The following is an 8975-nucleotide window of genomic DNA, read 5'->3' as shown; positions in this document are numbered from 1 at the left end:
ATGTGCAGCTTAATACATCAGAAATAAATGTCTTTGAGTAAGAGATACAACGATAGTAATAAAGACTAGTACACGTGCTGATTGCTTTAAAGAATGATGAAACCGAAATGAGTAGCAGTTACTGCCATTTCTGGGTTAATGTAGTGCATATACCTAGATTGTTTATGATTTAAAAAAAATTATAAATGCATTGCCCAAATCACCTTCAGTGGTGCCTTCTGATTGTATTTCTGCAGCTGAAATCTGTATTTTGAGACTTGAGAAGGCAAGGGAAAGGCAGGCAAAAACCAAGAATGCCATCAGAGCATGAAAGCAAGTGTAAGTAGAATAATACATTTCTGCAACCCCACAAAACACTATAGGACCGTGTGCAATAATTTTCGTGTCAAGATCTTTCTTCCTATCTGCCTATATGGTATTTTATTCATTATTCATTACAAATGCTATTCATGGTGAGTTACAGTTTGAAGACAGTCATGAAATTTACTGAACACAACGAATAAATGTCTTAATGATAGTATAGTACCTATTTCAAGAGTGTTAATGGTCTAGTTCATTTTTCTGTTCAGGCAAAGAATTGCTGCTGAATAAATGCATCCATTATCATTTTGTTGTACAGATGGCCAGAAAACTGCGTAACATCTCTCAAAGAAACTAAAGGCAATCATCACTCAACCTCAGGCTGCTGCTAATTTGCTGAAAGATCAAGGCACCATCGTTTCTATGGGCCAGCTTTGAGACCCAGGCCCAGTTGTGAATCCCTTCACACAACAAGGAGCCAGTGAGGACAGCGGACGGCGGTGGAATGCTTTCAAGTGAATGAAGAAGAAGGCATCCTCGAGGTCGTCAGCCCGCGTCAGACGCCTGCTGGAGCTCAACACGTCTGTATGCCTGCAATCATCTGCCAAACCAGCTGCCAGACATGACCATGGCATGAAGCATGTTAGGTCTGAGTAAATTACAAGTAGAGAAAGGACTGAGGACTTGCAGCCAGATTTAGTGATCTTCCACAACTTCAAAATGCTAATATTGACTGCTCCATCTCCAGTTGGCTTTTCAGCCTTCGTGTCCATCAATCAAGTACCACTTCTTCATAATCCGTGTGACCAATGTGAAGTAACAGATATTATTATGTGGACTCTGGTATAGATTGAGATGCTGCTGAAGTAACTTTGCCATAAGTAACTTTCATCTGTGTTTTTCTTGAACTGATGCTAAAATTCCGCTGCGCCTCTCCCCACAACTGACCTCCAGAGCCCACGACGTCCTGCAGGCGACAACTTTTCACACCACAATGGAGTCTGATAGTCCGGCAGGATCCAATCCTTTTCATGGCTCCACAACTCCAGTGCGGTCTGCAGCACTAACTACTCGAACTCGTTTCGGTCGTGAGGTTATAAAATATTCAAAATGGAAGACTTTGTGTATGGACTGTACGACCTTATGCATGAATCTGTGTCACAACAACGACGGAAAACGTTCGAAACCGTGACTAATCCTCGACTTAGCTCGAGTCGGTGATTGTTTTAATTTTCTTATTTGTTTGTGTTGATTTGTTTATTGAACCTTTTAAACGGGCGAGGATGTTACAATATCTTAGTTATGTCCCTTGTTTTCCACTCTCTTGTGTGTGTCTCAGTTATCTAATAAAAACATAACAGCTTGTCTCGGAGTGTGTATTCTGTTCGTCGTCAGTCAGGACACTAAAATAAACAGTATATCGTGATTTAAAACAATGTAAATCAGGATACATCAAAACAAAGTGCCAAATGTTACATAAAACACACGTGATTTTTTCCCTCAACTGAAGTTTATTAAAGTAGAAAATGCATTATCTTCAAATGTCAGCACAAATAAGGATAAAAATACGAGGTAATTAAAATATGCAATAATTAAAAATATACAAATACATTTGCAAAACAAAGCTTCTTCTCATTGAAACACTCACGTGTATACATAAAAATGTCTCCTCATGACTGAGTTGTAGAGGAAGAAAAACCATTTAAAACGAAAACGCGTATCTATTGACAAAAACAATAAAAAAAAATGCACTTTTCCTTAACACTACAATACGAAAGTGAAATTCAGAAAGTGAAAGAAAAGGAGAAGGAGTTCAGGGCAAAGGCAAGAACGTCTAGAGTGGAATACAGAAAGAAGGTAGAAAAGCAATTAATTGAGGGCAACGCAAGAGATGCTTGGAAGGGCCAGAACACCATGATGGGTAGAGAACGCAAGACACAAAGAGAAGTTGTGATGACCCAGTGTCATTTGTTAATGAGCTCAAACACTTTCTACGCGCGGTTTGATGTGAGATCTTCAGCAATGAAGCAGAAAATATCTGTTCTTCACTGTCGGCAGCCACTGTCACCATCTGTGAGGGAGAATGTTGTCAGAATTCTCTCTCATGTGAACCCACGTAAAGCCCCTGGACCTGACCACGTGAGAGGCAAAGTACTCAAAGAGTGTGCTAGTCAGCTAAGTGGTGTTTTTTACCAGACTTTTTCAGCTCTCCCTTGACTCTCATAGTGTCCCCCGCGTGTGCGAAAATCAAACAATCATACCAGTGCCAAAGAAGCCTCATGCTACCAACTTGAAAGACTTCGACCTGTGGCTCTCACGTCTGTTGTGGCCAAATGTTGGAGAGAGTTGTGGAAGATTGTTAATCCCCACCATGGCTGATCGCCTGAATCCTTTGCAGTTGCCTACAAGCCACGCAGGGGGGGGGTCTGATGCAACTCTCACGCTTTTAAATACTATCCTACAACACTTGGACACTTCTGGCACTATGTTCGGGTCCTGTTCATGGACTTTTTCAGCGCCTTCAACACGTTCCAGCCACACCATTCTTGTACAGCGCCTACTAGACCTGATGTCAACACTGGCCTAGTTCTATGGATCAGATCATTCCTGAAGGAGCGACCACAGAGGGTGGTCCTCAGAGTTCCACCGACAGGTACTATAGGGTCCAGCAGCTCGTCTGACGGAGTTTATTTGTCAGTGGGATGGAATGATTCTGTCAATGAGCAGATCCTCAACACGGGTACCCCTCAGGGATGTGTGCTTCCCCCATCCTGTTCTCTAGTATATACAAATGGGATTACTATTAACAGTGCTATTCTCAAACTTGTTAAATATGCAGATGACATGGCCCTTGTGCTGCTGAAAGACGAGCAGTCCCTTCACAGTACCTGGCCTGTGTGGGGGAGCTGGAGGAGTGGTTTGACCGCAGCTTTCTGAGCTGAACGTTGAAAAAACGGAGGAGATGCCTTTGGACGAGCCTACGAAGAAGAGATGGCACACCCCTCTCTCCCCACCACTCCAAATCAAGGACAGCAGGTGCAGAGGCTAGCTCTGTTTAGGTACCTTGGTACATGATCGACGGAGGGCTCTCATTTAGTGATCACGTGAACCAAGTGTACAAAAAGGCCCAGCAACGGCTTACCTTCTGAGGAGACTTTCCGCAGCTTCAACGTCAGCTCTGGGGTGCTGAGAAGATCAGTGTACAGGTCTCTGTTGAGAGCATCCTCTCATTCAACATTCGCTGCCTGGTATGGTCACCTACTAGTCAAAGACAAGGCAAGGCTGGCCAGAGTCATCCACCAGGCAAATAAAATTATTGGTCAAGCACAGCTGCCACTTTCTGACTTGTACCTTCATGCAGTCAGAAGGATGGCACATAACATCATTTCAGACCTGAAACACCCTCATCCATAACCCTACTTCCACGCTGTTGCCCTCAGGCAGGCGCTATAAGGTAACCACGCATAAGGAAAGCTGCCTACTCAGAGGTTCTTTGTGCAGCAGCCATCACCATCCTAAATAAAGGCATAAGGACTCAGGAGGAATCAAACAGAGACTGAAGAGAGTGAGTGCTGACATCTATTGTCAGCCATCCCCTCGTGTGTCATTTCTTGTCAATGACATTTTCTGGACGCAGCGCGGTAAAGTTGAAGAAAATGAGCAAATAGCAAAAATAAGAAACAACTGATCAATGCGTACGTGTCATCTACGGTCACCGATCACGACAAATAAAAAATATATCCAAATGTATTCATTATGCCATGGAGCGTCGCACGAACTGTTTCATCCTACACTTTTTGCGAGTTTTTGCTGCTCGCGGTAAGTCGCTGCGATCTGCGCGGTTCGGACACGGCGATAGGGACTGTCATTCTGGTACTGTCATCTGACAACCACAGACACTACTTCTGGCACCCACAGGCATTGTCACAAGAAGTTCGTGGTGATGGTTGGAAGAGTAGCATACCACCCTGGCGTTTCCTCTCACGTCGTCATCCTGAAGTATGGCGCTCCCGCAGTTGAATGTCCTTTATCTGGAGTATACCAAATGATCGTCTAGGTACACAAGAAGGACTGAAATAAACAGTTCGGCATGGTGGTCTGCATTAACCTCTGGAAAGTGGCTGGTGTGGACGTCAGACCCATTGGCATCTGGAACGGGCGTGTTGCCAGCGGCCCTAGCCAGTCCTTTTGTTGACAATGTCTTCTCAAGATGAGCTTCATGCACGGCTGCCTGTACTGCCTGCGCCACATCTGCGGTAGAGTCCATTATCCGATCAAGGACGTTCTTCCTAGTAGAAAGCGACACGCCTCCTGCGCTCACTTGTGACCACATCGACCAGGTCCTTGACCACCAGGATAGGAACGTCCTCAGACGCTGGCGAAAACATGTCCACCACCGCCACTCCTGAGTTTGTTTTAGCTGTAAGTCCTGTATGTGCCTCGTGCCCACTCGTCAGTGACCGTCTTACCTCACTGCCGGTGTCGAGCAACGCCATCACTCAACTGCCATAAATGACAACCTCCGCGTCGGACACTTTCCAGTCAGGCAGCTACACTTTATTCCCTGTCATCCTGTTACGGGACGACGGGGGCAGTCACTTCCCTGACCGGTCGGGCTGCAGTCCTCCGTGATGGTGTCAATCGCCGCCACTTCGACGCTCTGCGCCGCCTTCTACCTCGCCTGCTTAAATTCTGGAGCTTCGCGGCGTATTCGTCGACCACCTCATCACGTTGCTGTGGCACTGATGTCGACATCTTTCCGTCGCCGTACGCCTCCACTAGGACACCCAAGATTTCTCGGCGTATCTCTTGTGTCATGCGGAAGCATCATAACTCGACGTCTGGCAGGTCCCTCCAGCGAGCTCAAGATGTAACCACGAGCCGCATTCTGACACATCGGTTTATGGCGAGAGCTAACTCGACTCTGTTTCAATCTCGTCGACACTCGTTGTCCACGGCAAACTACTGAAGGGACTAACTAGTATGCTCGTAGAGCCTCTGCCCACCCAACGGATAGCATCATGGTCCTCTCTATGTACTAATCTTCTGTCGTGGCTTCTGCCCGTGATGAACAAATTTCTTTTTGTTCAGCAGTGCTTTTAGGCCCTTGGTCACCCAAGGTTTGTTGTTAGGATAAACATACACTGCTTTGATGGACTGGTGCAATCAACACTATTTTACTCCTTACTTTTACTCCTAACTGTGTGTTAAATGTCTGTATGGGTATGTGAGCAAAGACAAATTTCTGTCCTGGGTCTCCTGGGCAGACAATAAAGTCTGTTTTGATTTTGATTTTGATTTGATTTGATACTTTTTAAAAGATGAAAATTTTAATAACTTGTAGCTTTTGTAACCAAGAAAAGGAAACCATCAAACACGTTTGAAATATAAACATGCACGCATCACACATCCCTAAACAATGTACTTAAAATTGAAATCAACAATGGAAAAAAACTAGACATTTTTTATTTCTGATGTATTAAGCTGCACATAAAGTTCATACTCAATAGCACATATATACACATGTGCCACACCACTAACAGTCTTTATCGTTAGGGGGGTTGAGGGAGGGTGGAAGGGAAGAGGGGATGGATGGAACTGAGGAAGGGTGGAACGATAGTGATTTGCAGTCTAGTAACGAGTGGCTACTCGTGTCAAGTGTACTCATGACGATCGCCATTGTCTCCAGCAGGTCAGTTACCATCGTACCATGGTTCACTGTCTTTTTCGCTGTCAAACAAAGATCTGGTTGTTTTTGGTGTTTTTTTTTTTTTTTTTTTTTGTTTTTTTGACAAAAAAGACCGAGGCAACTGTGGCTGCCAACAAAGATTTAGAAAGAGGTACATCGGAGACGTAGGTTTTAAAACAAACGGCCGGTATTCTTCCTTGGATGGTGACGCTTAGATGCTTTTCTAGAAACCATTCCAGCCCGATTTGTTTTTATTTTTTTTTTAATTTTTTCGTATAAAAATTGTTCTTATTCTAGATAGCAGATTATCATTATGGTATCCCTCTCTCCTTGTGCCAACAGTTATTTCTAACGATAAAGACTGTTAGTGGTGTGGCACATGTGTATATATGTGCTATTGAGTATGAACTTTATGTGCAGCTTAATACATCAGAAATAAAAAATGTCTAGTTTTTTTTCCATTGTTGATTTCAATTTTAAGTACATTGTTTAGGGATGTGTGATGCGTACATGTTTATATTTCAAACGTGTTTGGTGGTTTCCTTTTCTTGGTTACAAAAGCTACAAGTTATTAAAATTTTCATCTTTTAAAAGGTATTGTAGTGTTAAGGAAAAGTGCAATTTAATTATGGTTTTGTCAATGGATACGCGTTTTCGTTTTTAAATGGTTTTTCTTCCTCTACAACTCAGTCATGAGGAGACATTTTTATGTATACACGTGAATGTTTCAATGAGAAGAAGCTTTGTTTTGCAAATGTATTTGTATATTTTTAATTATTGCATATTTTAATTACCTCGTATTTTTATCCTTATTTGTGCTGACATTTGAAGATAATGCATTTTCTACTTTAATAAACTTCAGTTGAGGGAAAAAATCACGTCTGTTTTATGTAACATTTGGCACTTTGTTTTGATGTGTATCCTAATTTACATTGTTTTAAATCACGATATACTGTTTATTTTAGTGTTCTGACTGACGACGAACAGAATACACAATCCGAGATAAGCTGTTATGTTTTTATTAGATAACTGAGACACACACAAGAGAATGGAAAACAAGGGACATAACTAAGATATTGTAACATCCTCGCCCGTTTAAAAGGTTCAATAAACAAATCAACACATACAAATAAGAAAATTAAAACAATCACCGACTCGAGCTAAGTCGAGGATTAGTCACGGTTTCGAACGTTTTTCATCATTGTTGTGACACAGATTCATGCATAGGTCGTACAGTCCATACACAAAGTCTTCCATTTTGAATATTTTATAACCTCACGACCGAAACGAGTTCGAGTAGTTAGTGCTGCAGACCGCACTGGAGTTGTGGAGCCATGAAAAGGATTGGATCCTGCCGGACTATCAGACTCCATTGTGGTGTGAAAAGTTGTCGCCTGCAGGACGTCGTGGGCTCTGGAGGTCAGTTGTGGGGAGAGGCGCAGCGGAATTTTAGCATCAGTTCAAGAAAAACACAGATGAAAGTTACTTATGGCAAAGTTACTTCAGCAGCATCTCAATCTATACCAGAGTCCACATAATAATATCTGTTACTTCACATTGGTCACACGGATTATGAAGAAGTGGTGCTTGATTGATGGACACGAAGGCTGAAAAGCCAACTGGAGATGGAGCAGTCAATATTAGCATTTTGAAGTTGTGGAAGATCACTAAATCTGGCTGCAAGTCCTCAGTCCTTTCTCTACTTGTAATTTACTCAGACCTAACATGCTTCATGACATGGTCATATCTGGCAGCTGGTTTGGCAGATGATTTGCAGGCATACAGACGTGTTGAGCTCCAGCAGGCGTCTGACGCGGGCTGACGACCTCGAGGATGCCTTCTTCTTCATGCACTTGAAAGCATTCCACCGCCGTCCGCTGTCCTCACTGGCTCCTTGTTGTGTGAAGGGATTCACAACTGGGCCTGGGTCTCAAAGCTGGCCCATAGAAACGATGGTGCCTTGATCTTTCAGCAAATTAGCAGCAGCCTGAGGTTGAGTGATGATTGCCTTTAGTTTCTTTGAGAGATGTTACGCAGTTTTCTGGCCATCTGTACAACAAAATGATAATGGATGCATTTATTCCGCAGCAATTCCTTTGCCTGAACAGAAAACAATGAACTAGACCATTAACACTCTTGAAATAGGTACTATACTATCATTAAGACATTTATTCGTTGTGTTCATTAATTTCATCAGACTTTGTCTCAAACTGTAACTCACCATGAATAGCATTTGTAATGAATAATGAATAAAATACCATATAGGCAGATAGCAAGAAAGATCTTGACACAAAATTATTGCACACGGTCCTATAAGTTTTGTGGGGTTGCAGAAATGTATTATTCTACTTACACTTGCTTTCATGCTCTGATGGCATTCTTGGTTTTTGCCTGCCTTTCCCTTGCCTTCTTAAGTCTCAAATACAGGATTTCAGCTGCAGAAAATACAATCAGAAGACACCACTGAAGGTGATTTGGGCAATGCATTTATAATTTTTTTTTAAATCATAAACAATCTAGGTATATGCACTACATTAACCCAGAAATGGCAGTAACTGCTACTCATTTCGGTTTCATCATTCTTTAAAGCAATCAGCACGTGTACTAGTCTTTATTACTATCGTTTTGTATCCTCTTACTCAAAGACATTTTTTTCTGATGTATTAAGCTGCACATGAAGTTCATACTCAATAGCACATATATACACATGTGCCACACCACTAACAGTCTTTATCGTTAGAAATAACTGTTGGCACAAGGAGAGAGGATACCATAATGATAATCTGCTTTCTAGAATAAAAACAATTTTTATACCAAAAAAAAAAAATCGGACTGGAATGGTTTCTAAAAAACAAACAAAAAAAAAAAAAAATCTAATAAAGATCGTCATCAGTGCACTTGACACGAGTAGCCACTCGTTACTAGACTGCAAATACTTATCGTTAAACTCTCTGACATAAAAGCTAGCATGAGACAAAGATGGCAA

At 42.2% G+C, this 8975-nt stretch overlaps 1 long non-coding RNA gene across 1 annotated transcript; it reads left to right on the top strand.

The window, feature by feature from the left end:
• Positions 1–250: 250 nt before the first annotated feature.
• Positions 251–1866, top strand: LOC112572257. Its single transcript, XR_003100961.1, has 2 exons — positions 251–318; positions 620–1866. It is a non-coding gene; the product is annotated as an uncharacterized LOC112572257 (long non-coding RNA).
• Positions 1867–8975: the final 7109 nt, after the last annotated feature.

Source organism: Pomacea canaliculata, linkage group LG9 (genome assembly GCF_003073045.1).
Source record: "Pomacea canaliculata isolate SZHN2017 linkage group LG9, ASM307304v1, whole genome shotgun sequence".
In the NCBI taxonomy this organism is placed as follows: domain Eukaryota; kingdom Metazoa; phylum Mollusca; class Gastropoda; order Architaenioglossa; family Ampullariidae; genus Pomacea; species Pomacea canaliculata.
Note: the sequence above shows the minus strand (reverse complement) of the source record. Positions and strands in the feature narration are given on the sequence as shown.